Genomic DNA, 24,714 nt, shown 5'->3' with positions numbered 1-24,714 from the left:
GGCTCCCTGATCCCAGAGTTTCTCTTTCTAGGAAATCTTTCTCACTGACCGGAATGAACATTCTAGAATATCGCTTTTGTCAGATGTCTTTACTGCCAGAGAGAGAGTCCCAAGTAACCAATCCGTTGCAATTACAGAGGCAGGATGCTGGAGTGTTTCTGTGCTTTAGAATTAAGGGAGACCTGGATTTGAGGGTGGGTTCCACTACTGACGAGCTGTTTGACTTAGGGCAAATCATTTAACCTGTCTGAGCCTCAGTTTCCTCATCTGAAAAAATGTTCACAGGTGGTTGTGAGGATGAAATGAGAAAACCCTGTAAAGAACTCAGCATGGTGCCTGATACATAGTAAGCACTCAATAACTGGTAGCTCTTACTGATATTGTTATTATTATCATTAAACCAGTAATTGGTTTATTTTAAGTTCTTTGAGAAATGCTTTGTAACTTCATAACGCCTTTTGGAAGAAGGTTTGCACATTTTCTTTATGCTTACTGGACATTTAGTACCCACTGTGTATTGTAAGGCTACATTTTATTTGTCTATTTTCCCTGATATGCACTCCAAAGCCTGTCCCTCTTTCATACTCCAAAATCTGGAGGACATGTCTAAGTCCCTTGGATCTAAGGCCTTCAGGAGTTTCTCTGTAGACTTTGATCATATGACATCCCTTCTATGCCTTCATCTTCCCCAACTATTTTGCTCTGACCTTTCCTGCCTGGCCTTGTAGGGCAGCTTCCCAATGCCCTTGGCCCTTCCTTGGATTCATTAAGACTTTCTTTCTCGCTGCCTGCTTCGTGTGTCTCTTCTTTAGGATCAAGTGACTATTTAACTCTTCTAATTTTTTAAAACAAAAAGGGCTGTTTAGCTAGTGCTATGGAATGAAAGGGCATGCCAGTTCTGTTTTTTTCTTGTAGAATCCTATTTTTATGCCATTATTATGAAAGGGCAATAATGTTTTTTTGTTCCATTTTGATTTCTGCCTCCTTCATTTGTGGAGACCCAGAGTGGAGTAATGAAAGGGAAGGTTCCTGTCTTAGCTCTGTCTGGTGACAAATTCACTGTGTGGCCTTGGGCACATCTAAGAGACTCCTGTGCCTATCTCTTCATCAGCAAAATGAAACTGTTGGATCATAGTTCATAGTGTGTCTTTCAGCTCTGATGTTTGGTTCTTCTATGGCGTGGATGGTATACTGAAGGCAGACACTATGGCTAAAGTTCTTTCATCATTATACCCATCCCAGTGCCTGGGCTGGGCTGGTTCAAGTTAAAATTAGCTCTTTTGTGGGACAGTTTTGTATACTTCTAAGAGCCCATCTTTTGAATTTCTTCTAATGTATATTAAATGTCAAAAGAATCATTTTTTCCTTTCTCTGGGGATTACCTCAGCACCAAGCTCCAAGCCTCACTTATGCTGAGAAGAACTGTACATGCTGAGCTCTGGTCAGAGTTGATGGCAAAGAACATTTCTTTCATCATCACCTTCATTCCCAGTGATTGCCATCCTCACACATTTACATTCCTTGATGTTTTTCAGGCAAATGCTGAATGGTTGATAATTTGCACAGATGATTATAACATGCCCTTGTGGACTTTGCCTCCAAGTCTTTTTATTGAGAGTTTTTATATTAAACACACACTAAGTCTCAAACTTGATTTTAACTGATCCCACATGAAGGCATGATTTTAAACTCATAACACATGAGAAACATCTGTTCTGCTTATTTGAATTCAGGCAGTACCATTATTATTATTATAGAAGCTAACTGTTGAGTATCAATATTTGTCTCTTTCAGTTCCATTGAATTTTCTGGAGTGCAATTCTCATTTGTGGATTTTTAAAACATACATCCTGGAGTCTATAAAACAGTGGAACAATTTCTATTTTCCTTTTCATTTTCCCCAACGTTTGCTGCAGAACTTGGGTCAGGCCTTAGCTATCTCTTGTACACGTGATTGAGACATGGAAGTCCCTGTCGAATGCAGCTAGAGTCAGTGTTTAAAAGTCCACATATCAGGTACAAAGCCATCAAGGCTACCTCATGAAGGCCACTCCAGACCTTTGTTTAAAACATCCAGATTTTCGGTCTCCAGTAGGCACTTGACTGATCCAGTAATTTGCCTGTAAACTAGAACAGACTGAGCTGACTTATAACTCTCTGGAGTCTCTAGATGGGTCATGAAGAAGGATTTCTTTGGGCCATAGGTTCTCATCATTGATGCCAGGACACACTGATATCTGAAAATCAGTTATTTGTTTCCAATAATCAAATACCAAATCTTGTATATAATTTACTTAAAAATAAATTCAAGCAGATTCAAGGATTTCTCTATAAATAATTACTCCCACCAATATTCCCATATGCTTTCATGAGTGGGAGAGAATGGGGTGGAGTTATAGTCAGTGCTCTGGGAATTAAAGGAAACTCTGGGTGTGCCCAAGGGCGTGTGAACACTGGGGCCACTCACGCCAACTTCCTATCCCTGGCAGCATATGGGTGTTTTAACAAGGGCTTGAAGAGGTTATTCCTCTGCCTATGGGGTCTGTCACACTGGGGATTTAAGAGTGGACAAGATGGGGCAGTCAGCACATACCAAGAAGGCAGTATGTTTGCTCCAAGTAAGCAGATTGACTTAAAGTTGGGCTAAATACGTGATAAATAATGGAAAAACTTGAGTTGGAATCTTAAGTACTAGTGCAATTTTGGCTAAGTTACTCAATTTCTCTGAGCCTCAGACTAATCACCTTTAAAATGGGGATATTACTCTTACCTACTTCAGATAGTGGTGAGGATTAAATGGGATGGTACAAATAAATCACCCAGCATGTATCTTGAGTGAGCTAAGTGTTCCTAAACACATAGCAGCTGCTGCTACTTGGTGTATATCTGAGGCTGAATCCTTTTCTCTATTACAGTGACTAGCACATAGTAAGAACTCAAAAAATGCTGGCTTGACACAAAAGGCCATGTATTGCATGAGTCCACTTATGTGAAATATCCAGACTAGGTAAATCCATAGAAACAGAAAGCAGATTGGTTGTTTCCAGAAGCTGGATAGCGGAAGGAATGGGGAATAACTGCTTAATAGGTATGGGGTATCATTTGGGAGTGATTAAAATATTTTAGAACTAGACAGAGATGATGATGATTGCATAACATCATGAATATACTAAATGTCACTGAATTGTACATTTTTAAATGGTTAAAATTATAAGTTTTATGTTTGTATCTTACCACAATAAAAAATCTGCCAGCTTGGATTTAGCACTTTCTTCACTTTTGTGTGTCTCTAAGTCATAGACAGCTCTAAGACAGTCCCCATGGACTGATAATCATATACCTGCTTCTACCCCATGACAGACTGGTTGGTAAGGCTATGAGGTGTTTATGCTCTAGGCAGATCTCCCACAAAATGGCTGGGCCCTCACCTTTATCTCATTCAAGTTGGTGGCACGTTTGCTTTGTTGACCTTGCCCCTCACCTGAGCCCATGCAGGAGGTGTAAGAACAGCAGAAAAGATGCCAGGAAGAACCAGAGGATTAGGCTAAAGCCCAGCAGAAATAGTGATGTACAACTCAAAGTCAATTGCTTCTCAGGCAGGCCACTCAAAGCTGATCAGCCATGGTGGAAGCCATTGACAACTCTGCTCTTAGAAAACATCACTGTCCACACTATTGCAAAGAGCCTAAGGAGGCTCATGTGATTATTAAGCCCCTGATGCACCCTCCTTGAGCAATCACCCAACATTCCAAATGCCAAAATTCTTGAGCTACAACTAGGAATGTCCCTGGAGTGAATTACTTTTGGGGGGATTGAGCAACAGGCTCCAATCCGGGGTCTACAGGGTGACTGGAGCATTTGCGATTTGTTACCCAATAAAAATCTTTGCTAAGGTCCAAGACTGAAATAACTCAGCTAGGCTCTGGGCTCAGCAGGGACCATTCATTAGCTAACACTTCTCATCTGTGATAGTTACAGACAGGTTTTTTCATGCCCCCTGAAATGGGCTTCAACATTGCAGCTGGCAGACAGCTGTGGCCTCACAGTGTTTACATTACCCAGACTAATATAGTCTATGCAGGAGACACAGAATGAATCTGATTTAGCTTTTGGAAAATGGGATTTTGAAAAGTTCCGCGGTTTTCTTACTCCTCCCTTCCTGAGCTGCGGAAAGACTGAGGTGGAATGAAACAAGCACAGTTAGAAAAAGGAAATTCCTGTTTCTTAGACAGTCACTTTTCTTTGTTTGGGACTTCTTTGTTTGACACCTCCAGGTGGTGGGAGCTGGGTTGAGACCAAGGATTAAGACGGCCAAATGTCTGTTCATCACTCTGGAGCCTAGTCTTACTGGTCAGCACAAGCTCTCTGGAGACTCAGCACAGCTGGCACATATACAGCTGGGCAAAGCCCCCTTGGCAGTGGCCTAGTCCTTTTCACCTCTAGATGTGAAAAGAAAAGAACAGAAGGGCTAAGGTCTCCATAGACAGCTGGGTCCATGACCAATTGCCCAAAAAGTGGAAGCAGAGGGCTGGTTAATCCTAGTGGGGCCTGTAGGCCTACCACACTGCCTCAAGGGGAACCTACCCCAGTTTGACAGACAGCCATTTTGTTTTAATTACCTCAGGTCAATGTTAAATAAGGTTCCCAAGTCCTGTACATTCTTCTTTCAAAATGCATCTGACGTCCTCCCTTCTTCTCCATCACCGTTACTGCTGCTTGAGGTCAGGGCCATATTTCCTCATATCTTTACTAGGGCAACATCTTTCTAATCTCCTCTCCCTGCCCTTTCCAGATGGCTCTTCCAAAGATCTAACCTTATATCCCATCATATCCTGTCCCATATCATCCCATCAATAAACGTTTCCTGAGTGCTGACCATAGGTCAAGCCCTTTTTTAGGCATTAGGGATATACACAGCAACCAGATACAGGCTCTTCCCACAAGAAAATCAGTTTAAGGGGAAGAAGTACAAGGACACAGACAATTACAGGAAAGTGTGAAAAGTGCTATGATAGGACTCAGAGGATTGTGGGAGACCAAAAGAGAGAACCTAACCCAGAGTTTAAAGGAGGTTAAAGAGATGTGGTTTTCACCTGGCCATTCACCTCCTCAAAACCCTACATTACCTCCACAATATGTCTCCAACTTTCTTTTTCAACCAAATATCCCATGACTCCCTTAAAAGAAATCTCTATTCCAGAAAGATTGGTCCCCTGTTATTCAACATATATAAACTCTCCTACTTTCTTAATTTTGCTCTTGCCCTTTGCTCTTGCCCTTAGCTATGATTTGTCTTATTTTGGGGATGTATGGCTTTTGTTGGATAGGCATCATGTCTTCTCCCTCCCCTTTCATGTCTTCCTCCAGCATGAGCACAGTGCTTGGTACACAGTGTCTGTTGACTGATGGCCTACTAAATACATTTTCTTTTCACTGTGGTACAAATCTGATTTCCACAAGCAGGATAGATGGGGTTTCTTCTATTAGACAGAGTTATCAGAAAAATCTGTGAATACACATGAAGGGGTTTAGAAAACTGTTGATAGGTTTCGGTCACACCGTCCCCAGCTATGTCCTAACCTGGAAAGAAGTTGTTGTCGATAATCAAGTGAAGATTAGCAGTTTCAAGAGCTCCAGTAGGCGTATAGTGGATATATTTTCCATTCTGATTTAAACATTTAGCCTGATTTGTTTTTGGCTTTATTTATTTTTTGTTTTGGTCCTGGGCCTATTGGTCAGGGCTAATTTGTACAGCTGCTTTTTCGTTTGGTTTCTTCCAAGAAAGCAAGAGGAAATAAGGTTGCCAGCAAATTTGCAGTTACCAAGGTTTTCCTAAGATGGATATTATTTTTCTCTTCTAATACTGCCAAATACAGTATAAAGAGAAGCATGTGATTATTCCACAGATTTAGTTGTACCAGAGGTCAAATCCTGTACTCTGTCCACATCCTGATTTGAGAGACATATAATGCAGATTTCCCTATCCACTATTTAGCCAACCATATTTCTAAAATTCACCCTGACTTTGAGCTCGGATTCTCACACTTGACTCCTCCTGGATTTCAGCAGAAAAGGGCCAAAAGGGCTGTCTTGGGTAGATCAGGGAAAGGGAGGCAATGAAGAAGCCAGGGCAGGAGAAAGAGCACCAGAGTGAGATTTAAGAGCATCCGATTATAGTCTGTGCTCTGTCACAGACTAAATGTATGACTTGGGCCAGTCATTTCCTCTTTCTGAGCATCTCCATGGGGAGGATTGGAGTGTATGTGTTCTAAGGCCCTTTTTGGTCAAATATTATTGGACCCTGTGACTTTGTGTTCAATGTTTCTGTAAAGATTAATCAAGGAAATGCTTAATGTTTGTGGGTATTAATGAGGCTTTCCTTCCCTGGAGGCACTTGTTAAGTTGGTGCTTGGTTCTTCTGAAGCCTGAGAAGAATGGCCTGGAAGACAGTGTCCATGTCCTTACTAAAGGAACACAAGTCTAGCCTGAAAAGGTGGTACTGAGTCCTGCTTAGGTCTGAAGGCTACTTGTTTAACACTTTTTTTAGATATTATTCATGTATCATAATTCACCCATTCAGAATATATAATTCAGTGTTTTTTTAGCATATTCACAGAGTTATGCAATTATAACCATGACTGAGTTTAGAACATTTTCATTAACCCCCTAAAAATCTCTGTATCCTTTAGCCGTTACTTCCTCATCCCCCAAATCCCCATCCCACCCAGTCTTAGGCAACTACTAATTTCTGTTTCTATGGAATTGCCTGTTCTGGACATTTCAGATAAGTGAATTATATGATGTAGTCTTTTGTAACTGGCTTCTTTCACTTAGCATAATGTTTTTAAGGGACATCTATGTTGTAGCATGGATCAGTACTTCATTCCTTTTTATAGTTGAATAATATTCCATCGTATAGTTATACCACATTTGTTTATCCATTTATCAACTGACGGACATTTGAGTGGTTTCCATCTTTTTTCTATTATGAATAATGTTGTTGAACATTCGTGTACAAGATTTTGTGTTGATTTGTTTTCAATTCTCTTGGTTATATACTTAGGAGTAGAACTTCTGGGTCGTATGGTTACTCTGTAGGACTTTCAGACTATTTTGTGAAGTGGCTGCACCATTTTACAGACCCACCAACAGTGTATGAGGGCTCCAGTTTCTGGAAGCTACTTTTTAATCTTGTTTCATTAGTAGACAATATTTTTCAGGGTTGAGAGCTTTGAGAAGCCATCTCCTTGGGATAGTTTGACCATGTAATATTAAGTTTTCAAGGGGATAATTTTTATAAGCAAGTCACCTCCATTTTTTTATATGGTGGTTGGATCCTGGGAGGAGTTGACTTGGGGGAAGCCACCATTGGCCTTTAAAAGCTACAGAAATTCAGTGGAAAGACATCCAGGATATCTAATAGATGACTTGTAATAAGATGACATGGATTTGTTCTGGGCTCATGTCAACCCTTTTAAAGCTACTTTCTGCCAGAACTAGATCATTTCTGACATAGAGGGAGTTGAGGGGGTTTTGGTATATCTGCCCACTCAGTCTCACTCTTGCCCAGTTGTGCCTGGGAATTGGCGTAGGAACAAAAGAAGTTAAAAAGGAACCTAGTGCTTTAGGTAAGGTGAACATATGTACTGCTTTGCCCAGCATGGTCCCAGTTTACATGTGCTATTCCAGTGTTATTATTAATATCACTGCCTTTACCCTCAAAAGCATCCCCGTTTGGATGATAAACTGTATGGTCACCTCTGCTTTAGGCCTTAAACATGTAATGTGCAGCATCAAACTCAGAACCATAAAGGCTACAAAATTTCACATCTTGATAAGCTTACATCTCACTGGGATAAAGAAAAGATCTCTCAAATTTGCTGAAGTTGGCTCCAAAATGACAGAGTGAGCCAGAAGTGTACACAATGGAAACCAAATGCTGATGAGATTCAAACTGTAAGAAAGTGCATTTTTTTTATGGGGGGGTGGTGGTGGATGGAGTGTGAGGATGGAAATTTATGCAGGGATGGCTTCCATGGATGAGATGAAGCTTAAAGAAAATCTTGAAGGTAGTATATGATTTGGGTGCTTCAAGTTCCCTGACAGACCAAGGTCCTGAATATCCTTCATCCTTGTTCTAATTAAAAGATACCGTGTTCCCCTGTGCTTGGGCAGACAATTCACATGACCTCCCAGCTCATTTGGCAGCACTTGGGAGAAATCTGGCCTTGCAATCAGACTAAATGATGTGTTACCCTACACTTAATCTCCACCATCCATCAAAATCCAGGGGCCTTGGCCTCAGCCCCTCGACAAGAGGCCTATAGTACCTGGGTAGGATTTCATCCAGGGAATGAATGCAAAGCCCCTAATTCTCCATCCATCTCAGCCCTCTGTAAACAGTCAAAGACTGTAGCCAACAGCAAAAGAACTGCCAACCCAAATGAAAGCAGTGAGTCAGCAAAATAAAGACAGATGGCAATGGATTAACTGTAGCATAGACAGCAAGAAGCAGACCTTCCTTAGTTCTGACCAGATTGCTTCCCCTCACTTTCAAGTGGCCTGATGCTCACACAGAGCCCCTCATGAGCTACGCTGGGGGTGGGAAAGAATATTTGCTGCACATAGGGTTATGTGTAGCTATAGAAGTTTAGGGAACACTGCTTCAATCCATTGTCTCTGTGTGGTCCAGACATGGGGAGGGGGACAGAGAGGGCAGGACAGGTAGCAAGACATGAATAAGTCTTTCCCCCAAGCTGCTCCACCTTCCTTGTCACAAGGCAATTTTCTTAGATGGTCTTATTTTCAAGTATTCTGCTCTGTTGCCCCTTTACCATACTTATTGGAACACGTATTCCAGTTTGTGGAAACGCCATTACCATAACTTGCCCTGTTATTGTCCATCAGTTTAGTCGAGCTCAAAGTTTGGAAATGGTAATAGGTTTAAACTATAAACTATGCCCCCAAAATAATTTTTGTGATTGTATGTGAATTTATTTTATCCATGTCTATGATGAGGAATTCCTCATACTGTGCTTCCTAGAACATAGAAGATGTTCAATAAATATTTGTCAAATGAAAGAAAAAATGGATGAATGAAGGTCCTTACACAAAATGTGACCTGAAGACCACAAACAAGATAGAGCCCCCACTTAAGTGAAATCTTTTGTGTAAATGTCTTTATTTATTCAATCAAGGATCTCCTAGCATCCCTCAGGTACCCAACACTTTGCGCCCACCCAATACCTTGACTACATCAACATTTTATTAAGACTTTCTTTAAAAGACCATCTTTATAAACTGATCTATGTCTTCATATTGGCTTCCTATGTTCCTAAAATCTTTGATATTTGGGGTTTCTTGGAAGAACTTTCAACAAATAACCACTGCTTTTTGTTTATGATGAATAGTCCTTAGAGAAGTGGAAAATTTTAAAGAATAATTCTAGATGATTCTTGGATATGGACAGGAATGGAGATAGGAATAAACACTTGACCTAGCTGTGTAGGAAAGGAACAAACATTAGAGCATGGTGGAGTTGGGGGCAGAGAAATAGTTCCCACTCCAGTTTACCACTTCCCACAACCACCCAGTCTGCCAAGAATCAGAATTGGGGCTTCTCTAATCTGACTTATCTTAAGGTTACCCTAACATTATTTTAAAAAATAATTCATTGAAGTGAAATTCACATAAAATTAACCATTTTAAACTAAACAATTCAGTACATTCACATGTTGTACAACTATCACTTCTATATAGTTACAAAATATTCTCCTCACTCCAAAGTGAAACCCATTAAGCAGATTCTCCCTATTTCCTCTCCCCATCCAGCCTCTGGCAACCACCAATCTGCATCATGTCTCTATGGATTTACTTATTCTGAATATTTCATATAAATGGGAGCACATAATATGTGACTTTTGTGCCTGGCTTCTTTCATTAAGCATGCAACATGTTTTCAAGGTTCATCCAGGTTGTAGCATGTATCAATGCTTCGTTTCTTTTTATTGTTAAATAACATTCCATTGTGTGGATATACTATACTTTTTAAATTCATTCATCCATTGATGAACATTGGGCTGTTTTTACCTTTTGGCTAGTGTGAATAGTGCTGCTTTGAACATTTATATGCATGTACTAGTTTGAATTCTTGTTTTTAATACTTTTGGGTATGTACCTAGGAGTGGAATTGTGGAGTCATATGGTAATTCTATATTTACCTTTTTGAGGAGCCACTAAACTGTTTTCCTATCCTATTGTTTTAATACCTTCAAGGATGGGTAAACACCAGTATTCTTGAAGCTGACTGAGGTAGCCTTGAGTTTTTGTCCCAGGCCTCTGGGGTCTGTCTCAGGGTTCTGGAGCATTGGCACTAGTGTTGACACATCTAACCCTCTTTCCTTCCATTCTTCCTTCTCCCCTTTATTCCTGCCTTCGTTTATATAACACATTAATTGAGTGCCTACCATATTTTAAGTAGTGTGCTAGATATTGGGAGTACAGAGATGACCAAGATGCATTTCCTGTCTTGACGTCACTGTAATGCTGAGGAGATGGTATATGTTCAAGTCAAGGTGCCAGATATAGTAGTCAGGAGAGTTCTAAATGTGAACATGGTGTCCTACCTAGACACCAGACTATAAACTCTTCAAGGGCAGTAACTATGTCCTGTTCTTTGCCGTATCCCTAGAGCCTAGCACAGTGCCTGGGACACATTTGCTGTTAGCAAAGCAACCCCAGAAAGGTCTGAAATAGGCTGCCTGGCAACATCACCCCAGCCCCCTGGGGCCCACATCATTCCCTATGGGCCATCTCTCTTCCCTTAGTTCTGTCTTAGGTAGGTGGCACGCAGTGGGCATACTTTGGGTCCTGCTTCCTCTGATCTCCCTTCAATTTCAGAATGAGTTCTCTTTCAAAAGCGTTTTTACATTTTTAGTTTCATGATCCCTTCTTCAAAGAGGAACCCAGATTATGCAAGGAACTGATGCCATCTTTTCCAGGGAGTAAATTCACAGCAAGCAGGAAAATCCTTGGTCACCAGTTTGATTTTTGTCTCTAGAAGTAGTCTTCTATAAGACCGTAGCTTAGGGTGGAGGTGGGGGTTGAAAAGTGGGCCAGAGCCTGCTCATGGTGTTCCATAATTTTGGTATGCTTCTCTTTCAGCTCGGTCTGTGTTCTGCTTTCCTTGGACCTGATTGCTAACCACAGAAGTTTCCAGAAGAAAACCTAGGGCAGCAATGCATAGATGTTGCCAATTTCATAAACTACTACTTCCGTTCATATTCTTGAAACACCTCCTAGACACAAGTAATAAAAAATTACAAGGTCAATGGTGAATAAAAGGAGATAATTGAGGGGAAAGATGAAGATAAAGGGAGAGGTGTTTCAGATTAGATTGGAAACAAGAGAAATGAAAGTGTGGGATGAGTTTCCCCCACCCTCACTGCAGAGAGGGAAAGGGCCCTGTGCAGGAAAGCTGCTTTTAATTGGAAAAGCCTTGGGACAGTCTCTAAACCCTTTAACTCCAGTTAGTATTAGCTCCTTTATGGCTAAGTCTTGGCCTTGTCTCCTTTGCAGTTGAATCTTCTAGATCCATGCCAGAGTGCAGGGCTGAAAGAGGAGTAGGGAAGGATTCCTCCCCAAGGGATAAATATTGGAATTACACATTGGAAGGGTTTTGATTCCTTTAAAAATTAAGAAAAGAAATTCTATCAAGAGTAATTGTATTTTCCTTTTTTTAAGACCCCAAACCTTAAGTGACACACTGGTGGGAGCCCCTTCATTAGATATGTCTTCCAGCTTATGGATTGCTGCCTCTAATAGAATTTCTATTTGAATTCATACTGGGGATGTTAAGTACTATGTCAGGTACTTTGGAGGTACACAGTCCCTGCCCTCAAGGAATTTACAGTCTACTAGAGGGGAGAGAGAAGTAGACAGCTAATTATAATATAAAATGATGAGTGCTGGAAGTTTCTGGGGGAGGACAGAGGATGAGCATTTAAATCATGCTGGAGGGTCAGGAAAGGCTTCCTGAAAGACATGATGCATAAACTGAAGAATGAGTAGGAGTTAACCAAGTGAAAGGAAAGGAGGAAAAGATATTCCAGACAGATGGGCTTTGCAGGAATAAGGCTTGTGAACTGAGATTAAAGCAAAAATGCATAAAGTTCCTAATCACAAAAAATGGAAAGGTGATCCACATAAGCAAAAGTTTGATAATCAGAAACACCATTAAAATGGGTAAAGTTAGCAAGTTTGCTAAAAACAAACAAACAAACAAACAAAAACTAGTGGTTACTAGAGGGTAGAGGAGAGGGAAGAGTGGGAAGGTAGAAGAGGGGAAAAAATTAAATCATTTCTTCAATTAAAAAACTACTCAAAAATAAAGAGATAGAGATGGAGATGGAAAAAGAGAGGAGAGAATTACGTTTAGAATATACTAAAAACTATAGGAAAATACTAAATATTCTTGGTAATTGTGTAAGTCCTGGTATAGGTATAAAGTTATAAATAGCTAGTATTTTACATTAATACTTGTACCAATAATTTTGAAACCTAGATAAAATGGACAGTTTCCTAAGGGAAGAAATTACCAAAATTAGCTTGAAAGAAGGTGAAAATCTGACTACACCAAAAACTGGAGAAGAAATTGAAATAGAACCAAAGATGCATACACCTCAGCCCTCTTAACACACACAAAGGTTTTAACAGTAAATTGTACAAAATCTTTAAGGGACAGATAATCCCCTTTTCGAACAAACTGCTTCAGAGCATTGAAAAAGATGAGAAGCTTCCAACTTATTTTCTAAAACTATCATTATACCAATACTAAATTGTATGAAAACCAAAAAAAAAAAAAACCAAAAAACAAAAAACCTATACAAAAGCCCTAAATAAATTATTAACAAATCCAATCCTGTAATTTTGGAAAGAGGAATATAACAAACAAGTAGGGTTTAATTCCTGAAAAGCAAGGCAGTTCACAATTAAAAACTATATCAATATAATTCCTTATATTTGCATATTAAAAGAGAAAATCCATATGATCATTTCAATAGATGCAGCAAAAATATTTGACAAACTCAGCACCTATTTGCTCTTAGAAAGTTCCAAGAAAACTAGGAATAAAAGGAAACTTTAATTTGATAAAGATTATCTTCCAGAAATCTACAGAAAATTCCATACTTAAAGAGATGGCACGCACATAGCAAAGATTAAAAACACAGTCTCCAAAGCTAGATTGTGGAGGTTTGAATCTCTGTTCAGCCACTTGCCTGCTTATGACCTGGGGCAAGTTACTTAGCTTCTCTGCTTCAGTTTCCTCATCTGTAAAATGAAAATAATAATAATATCTATTTTATAACGTTGTAGGAGGATTAAGTAATTTGCAAGCTCTTCATAATTGTGCTTGGCACATAGAAGCACTATATAAGTGTTAATATTTGAAACATTAGATGTTTTCTCTCAAAATCAGGACCAAAACAGGAATGCCTAGTACTACTGTTATTTTACTATCCAAAATTTTACTGAGGGTCCAAGTCAATGTAATAGAAGAAGAAAAATAATTAATAGAATAATAAAAAAGGAACAAATTGTTAATATATGCAGATAATATAATAATCTAATGGGGAATGAAGTCAGCTTCTGTTCAGAGAGGAAGTAAAAGAAAAAAATTTTGGAGAAATGGGTGAAGGGGGTCAAAAGGTTTAAAAAAAGAAAGTTATATCCTCTAGGACATTTGAGTATCACTATTTTCTTCTAGATATTTCTACTTAGATGTCTCACAATCATCTCAAATTGAACATTACATCCATTATTTTTCTTCCATGGCTACTTCTCCTTTTGACTTCCATTTTTCTGTCAGTGGCACCACCACTTTCTAAGTCTGAAGTCCCCAACCTTTTTGGCACCAGGGACCGGTGCTCGTATGAGAATCTAATGCCTAATGATCTGAGGTGGAGCTGAGGCGGTGATGCTAGCACTGGGGAGCAGCTGAAAATACATGATGAAGCTACACTACCTTGCCCGCCAGTCATCTCCTGCTGTGTGGCCCAGTTCCTAACAGGCCACAGACCAGTACTTGTCTGTGGACTAGGGGTTGGGGACCCCTGTTCTAAGTCATCTAGACTCAAAACTTTGGATTCTTCCTTCTTTCATTTCTCATATCCAATTACATACTTTATCCAGCTAATTTCGAACCCCCACCCCCCAATACTTTCAAATGTTTTATATTCTTACTCTCATATCTCGTCCAGGACCATATCAATTCAGGCCAATCTTACTCTAAGACCATTATCCTCAAGTCATTCTCCTGCTGCAAAGTCTCTGTGGCTTCTCACTTCTTATCACATCCAATCTAAACTCCTCTGCTTGGTAGTAAAGGCTTTTCACCAATTACCTGTACCCAACCTAACAAAGTTTATTTTTTCCTGCTACCCTCTGCTTTAGTAAGACCAGTAATCTCAGCATCTTCACACATCTCCTTTTCTTTTTAATTCAGTGTCTTTATTTAACTGAGTTTAATTGACTTCCCTGTCTCTCTCCCTAAGTGTCTCCCAATCTTCCCCTATTCTTTCATAATCAGCTTAAATATTACCTTAATGATACCATTTGTTGAACACTCAACTATGTGCCAGGTACTATGCTCATATAATCTTCTCAGCAACCTTATGTGATAAGTATTTATTAATTTTCACTCCATTTTATGGATTGAGTATAGTTATTTGCTCAAGATTCACATTGCTAGTAATGGTGGATCTGAAACGATGTTTACTGCCAAACCCCAGTGCTCATGCTCCTAACCACCTCTCTGTTTTGACTCTTTGGGATTCTTCCCCTGGCTACATCAATGCCCCTTGACCTCTTTTCATTGTTTTGGCTGCTATGCATTAATGTTTAGTGTGGACAAGTTTAGCTCCCAACAAAACTGTAAGCTCCTAGAGGTCCGGGACCACATCTCACACTTCTCTGTGTCCCCATAGAGGCGGCTCACAATAGGCATTTGATTAATTTGTAAAGGCTGACCAATTATGGTTAAAAATATGAGAATTTGGTTTGAGCATCCAGTCTTCCTTGTTCAAAAGCCTGGGATTTAGCTCCAGGAAGGGAAGGGAGGAGTAGAATTACTAAGTTTTTCAAGATCACCCTACCCCTACCCCATCCTGTCACCTCTGATGATTAGGCTTCTCTTTGCCAACTTAGGTCAATGTTATATGATGAATCTTCCCTTTGTATAAGGATTAGACCAGGCCAGGTTTTGTTAGCATGTGAAAGTAGAGCCAAATCTGTCAATTATAATTGTGTAAAATCTGACTCCTGGGCATCTCCTAGAAGTGATCCAGGGAAAAACTAATAATTGTCCTACCTACTTCACAGGATCATGGTGAGAATCAAGTGAGATAATGGATATGAGCACATTTTGAAAAGTCACAATGAAAAGCAGCTTTTTTCTTGTGCCTGGAACAGAGCAATCAGAGCTCTTCGATGATCTCAAGGCCTTGGCCAGGTGAAGAATAGGGTTCCTTCTGAAATTCTTGGACTCACCATTTCCAAAAGATTGCAGGACTTGTTTTCTGGAAATTTCTGAAAAAATTCACTTTATCATGAGACTTCTTCAGCTACATGGGAATTTATCCTTGACTTCTTTTCCCCTTTTTCTAATTATACTTACTCAGCTAGTCCACAATACCCTGGAGGCTTCTGAAAGATTAAGCTAATTTTTCTCTACAAGGAAAGAACACTCTGAGATTACTGTCTTCTGTGGATGATCTATAAATGCTAATAGTCACTGAATGTTACTAAATAAATAAGGAGCACCTTTCTGCTTCCCCTATAAGGACCAAATTCCCCTAGAATTCAAGTGTTGGAAGACTGAAGAGAATTTAGTAGTCTAGGTTGGAATAAAGTTAGAGGTAAAATAAGAGATTTTTGTAAGAGAGAAAGTTTGGGTTCAAAAGGTTCTGATTCTGAAAGCAAAGGACATTGGGGGGAGCCAGGGGAGAGTGAGCTCAACTTGGACAGAGAAGAGGAGAAAGTGCCGACTGTGCAGGGATGTTGGCCAAAGGGCCCTGGATCAAGAATAGACTGGGCTTGCAGACGTAGCCAAAGGTATTCTGACCAGGGAATTGAGCAAGATTTATCACCTAAGTTGGCCTAGACTGGACAGATCTTGGCCTTGAGTCTGTTTTATGTGTTGGGCATGAATTCATACCTTTTTATGTTTGGAACCTTCAGATAGACAGTGAGCCATTGCTCTCAATGAAATGGGGACAAAAGGAGGTTGCTTCTGATGTCAGAAGTGGGGACAGAACCTGAAAATCAAGGCTATGGAGAGTATCCCTAGGCCTCTGAAGGTAGCCATGTAGGCAGAAAATAGCCACCCCTGCCCCTGGCTCCTGGGCCAGTGGCTATCCTGTCTGTATTTGAACAGTGTGTACCTTGGCAGCTGTCCAGGAAGCTCATCTTTGTGCCCCATGCCACTGACTGCTAGGCTACCAGATTCCATGTTTCATATCCATTTCTCCACTTTGGGTTCTAGAACACTGCCCTGAAGAGCTGCTTCATTGAGCTGTGGGAACCTCGTGTGTGTGTGTATGTGTGTGTGTGTGTGTGTGTGTGTGTGTGTGTGTGTGCATGTGTGCGCACATGTGCACATGCGCTTGTTTGGGGTGGGGGGTTCTGAGGGCCCCAGCCTCAGCCTCTACAACTGCAGGCTTCAGAAGTTTCTGGTGCTTATGAACTTTGCTAAACTGTGACTGTTGGATGGAAAGAGTTGAGATGAGGCCCCTGCTGGTTCTGTCCCACATTCCCCGTTATGATAGGCAGTGAAGCAAATCATTTGGGCAATTGCCTGACCTTAATGGGAAAAAGCTCCTCTCTTGCCTGAAAGGAACATCCAAGTATGTGCTTACTGTTTAGTTTTCCTGGAAAAATAATTTCTCTGGCAGGCAAAAGAGGGTGACTTTGCCTTCAGAAAAGGAATGTGTCGTATCCATAACTCCCACAGCCCCCTCTATGCATTTGCACGGCTGAAAAGCTTGCATTCAGTGGAAGAGCAACCGACCATTTGCTAGGAAAAGTTTTTAGTGTTTATTCAACGAAAACTATGTTGCATAAAGAAAAATAGAGATACATTATTGGGCAGCTCTTTGGGGGTAACTCAGCAATCCACTGAAATCCAGAGATTTTTGAAAGAGAATGCAAAATATAAAACAGGTCTGACTGCTCAGTGTTATGATTTTAAGAGAACTTTGCCTTCTCGGAATTCTGCCCTTTAGAAATTCATACCTTTGTATTGAAAAACCTTTAGAGTCTTCCGGAGTCAAGTGTGGAAGAGTAAAATATGCCTGAGGGGGATCTCACTTTAAACCAAATCAGGTGATAAAAGCTCTCCCTTTAGTGAAGATGAAGATCCTTGGGATGGAACAGAAGGATTTCTGGGATCGGCAGGAATAGGAAGTCTAGATGATAAGAGGCAAGAAAGAAATGAAAGGGGAAATTAGTACCAAGACTAGGCTAATTTAGGGTATCCTAAATGTAAGGAGCCTCATAGACCATTGACACCAGTGCCTTTAAAAAACTTTTTAAAAACATTGGAACCCTTTGTTCAAACCAGAACACCATTATGCATAAAATGGATACAAGTGGGGCTGCTCTGCTTAAAGTGGGAGTGAGAGCCCCAGAGCTCTCTGTCTACTGAGCCTCTCTTTCTAGTGCTGAGGCTAAGAGAAAAGCGATGCAGCACCACATTCAGCTGGATAGTGAGAACTGTTGCTCAACATGAATTTTGGGAGTCGGCTTATTAAATACAATTATTATTAAAAATTAAATTATGTAAACTTACAATTAAGTTACAGTAAAGATAAAGCTAATGAAAACTCAATACTCATCACTTCCTCATGATTTTACTACACTTTACTATTATCCATGCTCTTGACTACATCTATTATATCTGTGTGGTAGAAATACTGACCAATGGTGTTCTGCTGCACATAAATTACATTTTGTTCAGTGATGTCATGTTGGGAGCTTGAAATTGGCCACAGTGAGGGTATTTACACCATGGAGATCATCAAACACTATAAATCAGCACTGTTCCCCACCACCAAGCAAGAGAGCCAATTGTTAAACATTTCCTGGCACACCACTGACTATGCTGTAAGTCCTCACTTCTCTGGAAGCTAGACTTCCAGTAGCCTCAAATATGAGGGATGCAGCTTAGAACTCACGAGAAGAGGAAATGTAACTGAGTGACCATTACCACAAAACACATACACTTTACTCTGTGGAAGAGATAAGCCACTTTAAGGCCCCAGCCTAGGCAAATGTGTGTTCAATAATGTGGCAGATGAGAAGCAACATGGTGACAACATCATGAGTTCACAGCTGACATTGGAAGGTCCCAGCATCACAAACTCGAGCCTTATATGTACTCCAAACCACCTAGCTTATTCCTAAGACCCTCAAAGACGTCCCTGCATTACAGCTCAGCGCAGTTCAGGAAGTTGTAACATTGATCCTTATGACTTCCCCTCCCCCAAATGGGTTAAATTACATGCAAAATAAGGTCCATAAGAAGGCTCCAGGTCTGTGGTGTTCGCCAGTGTCAATGGCACCTGGCACAGTGCTTGGTGTATAGAATACTCTTAATAATTATTTACTGAAAGAATGAAATCAGTTTTCATAAGCAAAATCCTGCCTATTTCACCACTATTTCCAGAAAAGGTAATTCAGGATGTGTTGGTTTCAGAAAGCAACGAGTATGAAGACATTTTGAAAAGCTATCTATCCAAAACTGAGTTCCAAAAGTATTGATACCTGAAAGGGTAAGTGTTCATTATTGGATAAATCACTGGTGCGAGATCTCCAATGCCCAAATGGTGTCTGATAAACAGGAAATTATTTCATTAAGGCGGTAAGCACATAGTCAGTGGCACAGGTCCTCCCCTTACTACCCCGACTGCAAACATCTCTGCTGTTCCTCTTCTCCCTCTTCTGCGCAGCTCCCTTTACTTTCCAGTCTCTTATTCCCCCTCCCTTCTGTCCCCTTGTTCCTTTATCCTTCTCATTCCCTCAGCCTGCCAGTCATCATCTAAACACCCACCATGCAAAGTCCCCCCTGAGGCCCCACAGCCTGGAGAGTGCTCCCCGACCCATACCCAAATAGTGTCTTTAGTAGCTAAGTTCCTTTGTCTATAGTCTTTACAAAGGGACTCATCTAAAGCCAAACACTTCCCTTTCATATTTCTCGATTTATATGTGTGTGTGTGCGTGTGTGTGTGTGTGTGTGTGTGTGTGTGTGCGTGTTCCCAAATGGCTGTCCTGTGCCCAAAGCAGTTTTTATGCCTTTATGTCTTTACAACCTAATTTGCCATATCTAGAGTTTGCAGCATTGCAGAAGAGGAGCTTGAGCATATTTCCTGATTTTAATTAAGCCTTTTTGGGTTACAGTGACCCAAATGCAACCATCTAGCTAGTTTAAGCAGACTCTGAAAGGAGCTTAGGCAGTAATTGCTGCACTAACCGAAGGCTTTTGTCAGAAAAGACCCAAATTGGCAGGTCGTGTGGCTCAAATTGGATGGATAGTTACTACGATGATGCTCTTTCATTCTCTGGTGTAAGGTCAAGTAATCTGACTATTGTTCTTCAGGGACATTTTGGGGTCCTTCTAAAGGATTCAGAGGTCTATGGCCAACCCTAGTGAGGTTTGTTATTTCTGTCCTATGGTTCTGAGGCTAGGTCCTGAAAGCTGACTCCGTAGCAGAACCATCCAAGGCAATCTCATTTTGTAGATGAATCTCTTACTTATAGAAAAGTTGAATCAATAGCGAGAGACAATTCAGAAGTGAGCTTGAGTTAGGAAAAGTAATGTGAAAGATTCTAGCAGTCCAGTAGACTTCTAGAAGCTCTGCTACTAAAAAGGTGAGCAGCACTAGCCAAGTTAGTTAACTTCTCTGTGCCTCAGTTTCCACATCTGTAAAATTAAGTGAATAATAGCACCTACCTCACAGGGTTGTGATGTGGAGTAAATAAACGATATATCTAATATGCTAACTCCAGCACTTGGCAAGTAGTATGTACTTTAATGGGGGTAGGCAGGTTAAAGTCTAAAAAAAATCAAAATTGTGGATTTCTTAAGAGACGTGGCAGAATTGGAATAAAGTGTATTGCAAGATCCTTGAGGTCTGATTCCTCTGTGAGGCCTGTGGCTGCTCCCTGCCATTGTGGTCTCAGTGTCTGTGCCACCAAATAATGAGCCATGTGGGAGTATCTCCAGGTTAGCCAGCTCACAGAAGATGCAATGCACATGCACCTGGCATTTTCATGGTAACAACAGTGTTAGGGGATTGGGAACTGTGATGATAGCTTCCCAATGTCACAGTCATTAGGGCTAGTGTGTGCCTGTGGGGCCACATATGAGAATCCCAGTCCAGGCCTCTCATGCACTTGCTTCCTTTACCTCTCCCCAGGTCCTTCCCTCATTCCTTAAGATTCTATCAGTAACTCAGGAGCCATGTTGGCAGGCCCTAGGCCCTCTTGGCACCCTTTTCTTGCCCTACCACCTACTGACCCTGCAGATCTACCCATCATTCTCTGTTTGGCTTTTTTACTTTAAATGAAAGCTGGTCTTCTTAAAAGAGTGAGTTTCTTCTGTCTACCTCCAATACATTTTGATTTAGGAAAGACAGGGGACTTAAGTGTTTCACACTGAAATGCAAACATTTCAGGCAGTGTGACAAGCCAGTGGGGTCCTGTAGCATTTTGGGTTCCTCAAATGACAGAGAGACCTATCTAGTGTCAATTCTGAGGGTGATTTAGATGCTGAGCTGGGTTTTCCAGGACTCCTGAAGGGACCTACTTGGGGTCAGTGCATGGCTTCATGGGTCTGTGGGCCCCACAGAGCTCTGGCTCTTGTCTCAGGACTGTTCTTGAAACATTGTAACTGGGACTCCTAGGATTGCTTCTAGTAGGGGTTCAATTCCACAGATCTTAAAAAAGTATTTCTTAGAAATTCAAGTCCATATCAGGAATGATAATAGGATGGCTGCCTCCCAAGGTTTGCAAGCTGTGCAAGATTTAGCTGGAAAAAGAAAGGAATCCAGCCCTTTTTTGTTAATTGTGCCAATGCTTTTATTTTTTCAGGCAATTTCAGTTCAATCCCAGATCTGGTTTCTAGAGTCACATTTTTCCAATCAAATCCTTCCCATTCGTAGAAGAGCCTTACATCTGAGTTTGAGATTTGAATTTGCCCAGGTGCTGGCAGTTAGGGAGGGTTTTCATATTCAAAGCTGCACATACTTTGGAAATGTGACCCCCATGATTGCAATAGGAGGCAATCATCTTTGGCGAGGAGGAGTATGGGGCAGAAGCTCATATGGGAGTTTGTGGGCTCTGTCTTTGGGCCTCAGCATTTCTCTGGCATCTTGCCTTCTCTCTGTCTATTCTCATCCTTTTAACTAGCACCACTAGTAGAACTTTCATTCCTCAAAGCAGTCTTGTCACTGAAGCCCCAGCCCTGTTTCTTCAACTGCTTATGGCAACATTGCCCAAGCTTGGGAACTTGTTCAAAAAATACCCAAGTAATTCTTATGATCAGGCAAGTTCAGGAAGCCCAAGCAATTTCTACCCAGATGCCTCACCTCCCCCCCTTCTATCCAAGCACAATGTGATTAAAACCATACTCATTCTAAAAGCAACTCATCCTAAAAACTGTGCTGAAAGAATAAGGCAGATCTACATGTGGTCATATGGAACAATGTCCAAGAAGGTTTATGAAGTGATAAAAAAGCAAGCTGCCAACATTACAGTGGAAGCTCACTTACCTGGCCTCTGTGGAGCTAACTCTCAGGGTAAAGAATACTCTCCATTTCCTCCATAAAACACACTGCTGCTGGATGTGCCGGTATGCCTCTTTTTAGTAGGTCCAGAAACTTCTGCTTTAACTGAGTTTTAATTAACTGACCAACTACTCCTGTGATTGCACAGATAAAAGAAAGCCTATTGTAGCCAACAAAAAGATTTATAGCCTGAACTCATCTATTAAAAAAAGGATCTACAAATATATAGACTTGTAAATACACATAAAATTTCAGGAAATGTGAACAATGCTTGCTTCCAGGAAGGAAGTACTGAGTGTCTGGGGTAGAAATGTTCACTACATACCCTTTTGTACTGTTTTAACTTTTCACTATGTTCATGAATTATTTTTTCCCAAATTTTTATTTTGAAAAATTTCAAACAAACAGATAGAATAAGTAGTACAATGAAAACACATATACCTATCAAGATTCCACAATTAACATTTTGACATATTTGTTATATATTTCTATATCTATCTATCTATCTATCTATCTATCTATCTATCTATCTATGTTTTTCTTTGTTGAACTACTTGAGTGTAAGTTAAAGGCAACATAACATGCTACCCAAAATACTTCAGATGACTCTAAGAATAAGAGATTCTCCCTTCTTACCACAAACCATTATCCTACCTAGAAAGACAATCTAATATTATCTAATTTCCAATCCATATTCGAATGGTCTCAATACTCTCAAATATTCTTTACAGGTGTTTTTTTTTTAAATAAAAAAAAATAAAAAAAACGATGTTTGTGCACTGCATTTACTTAGTTTCTTTAGTTATGTTTAATCTACAACAGTGCATACTCTCGATTTCTTTTCATGTAACACTGACTTTTTGAAGAGTTCAGGTCAGTTGCATTGTAGAATATCTATATTCTAAATCTGTTGGTTTCCTCATGGCATACATTATTTTTCTCAATAAAAAGATTTAATAGCAGTAGTAATAAAGGAAATCAGGCCCTGTTTCATATAAAGAGCAACCTTCCAATTAGCTCATCTTCCCAATATCTCCAGCAGTGATATTATCCATTCTTCTGGTCCTCAGAGCTGATTCTTTAATCCCCTTCCCCTGCATTCTCCATATTCAATCAGTTCTCAAGTCTGTCAATTTGCCCTTTGACATGTCTCATGTTTTTATGCCTTTTCCAGTCCTGCTATGCCCCTGCCCTCAGGTCAGGCTTTCAATGCCTCACCCTAAATTTGCTGCAACTGCTTCCTAAATGACCTCTCTAGTGTTAGTATCTTCCCCCAAACATCTGATGCCTCATGAGCATAGGAGAAACACTGCTTTTGTCATAACACTCCTCTCTGAAAAAATATCAATAGCTCCCTAATTCCTACTTTCCAGCAAAACCCTATCTTTCTGTAGTCAAAGCCAGCTTTGAACACAGTCTTCTGAATCAGAGACAGTTTCTCTATTCAAATCCCAGCACTGCTAATTATTTGTTGAGTGACCTTGGAGAAGTCATTAGGTTTATCTGGCTTTCCACTTTCTTATTTGTAAAATAGAAATAATAATTGTGCCTGCCTCTCAAGTTTGTCCGGCACATGCCCACCGAGCTCACACTTCTAAGCATCTCTCCAAATCTTTCCCTTTCTTTGAGTCTCAGCTCTAGCCTTGCCTCCTCCAGGAAGACTTCCAATCTGCAGTTGCCCTTCCCTCTAAATTGTTATAACACTGTGGTCTACAGGGAATAACTTAGCAAATGCTAGTTGCTACAGACTGAATGTTTGTGTCCCCCACCCCGCCCCAAATTCATATGTTGAAACCTAATCTGCAATGTTTACATTTTCATCTTATCTGCTAGTTTGGATGGCTGAGGTCCCACAGGGCAAGAACAGATCTCTTTCTCCTAGAGCTTCCAGAGCTAGTGCTATACTGAGTACTCAGCAGCTAAGAGCTTATTTTTTGACTGAATGTGAGATGTTTTGTGGATTTTTAGAGTCTTCCTTTTAACTCTGAAAAAATAGGACTCTGAGAGTCTCTGCCTTAGGTAAGATAAGAAGGACCAAGGGCTATGACCCTCATACAAATAATCATAGTAATTGCTTTTATTTGTACGGTGTCTATTATATACCCAGCATGTTGAATATATATTCTATTTGATTCCAACTTTACAGATGAGGAAACAGAGGCTCAGAGAGGGTAAGTGACTTGCCCAGTGTCACCCAGTTATTAACTGCTGAAGCTGGAATTTGAACTTAAATCTGTCTAAATACAGAGCTCATATTCTTTCCCTGTTGCTTCAGTAGTAACAGTGAACACTATGTTGATAGTAGGAAGGACAAGTTACTAGAAGTGCTGTGATTTGGACCAAATTTATTCCTATACTCTCCTTTATAAACCAGAATATCCACCCTGGAGGTGGTGTTGTATTACCAGTGATGGAGCAGCTTCCATGGATCTGTCCTGCCTCAGAAACAAAGTCCAGAAACAGGCTTCTCTGTGGCCTTGGGAAAGAATGAAGCAAAGCAACTCACACTGGAAAATGGTTTAAGGTCCCCACCTCTGTCTCAAAGGGCCCTAAACTGACAATCTGTTCAATAGGTTAATAGGAACTCCCAGAGGGTTAAATGTATTGATAAGGAAATAAGTAGGAAAACAGAGAAAGAGAGAATGATAAGATGGCAACTAAACAGGGAAGAATAGGAGATCAGTTTAGGAAATATGTTCGGGGAATTCCACTTGAAATCCCAAAAATCACTCTTGCAATTGGGAAGTGGTACATTTGTGTGTGTGTATGATATCTATTTTATATGTATATATGTGTATGTGTTTGTTCAATCTCTGGATTTAAATAAAGAACAGACCAAATTCAGAGTCAAACTGCCTCCTTCTCATCAGCCACT

General features: G+C 40.4%; 1 protein-coding gene across 1 annotated transcript in view; it reads right to left on the bottom strand.

The window, feature by feature from the left end:
- Positions 1-24,714, bottom strand: part of PLAC1 (placenta specific 1) — a 182,299-nt gene that overhangs the window by 50,258 nt on the left and 107,327 nt on the right. The window lies entirely within an intron of this gene.

Source organism: Pteropus vampyrus, unplaced genomic scaffold (assembly GCF_000151845.1).
Source record: "Pteropus vampyrus isolate Shadow unplaced genomic scaffold, Pvam_2.0 Scaffold548, whole genome shotgun sequence".
NCBI lineage: Eukaryota > Metazoa > Chordata > Mammalia > Chiroptera > Pteropodidae > Pteropus > Pteropus vampyrus.
Note: the sequence above shows the minus strand (reverse complement) of the source record. Positions and strands in the feature narration are given on the sequence as shown.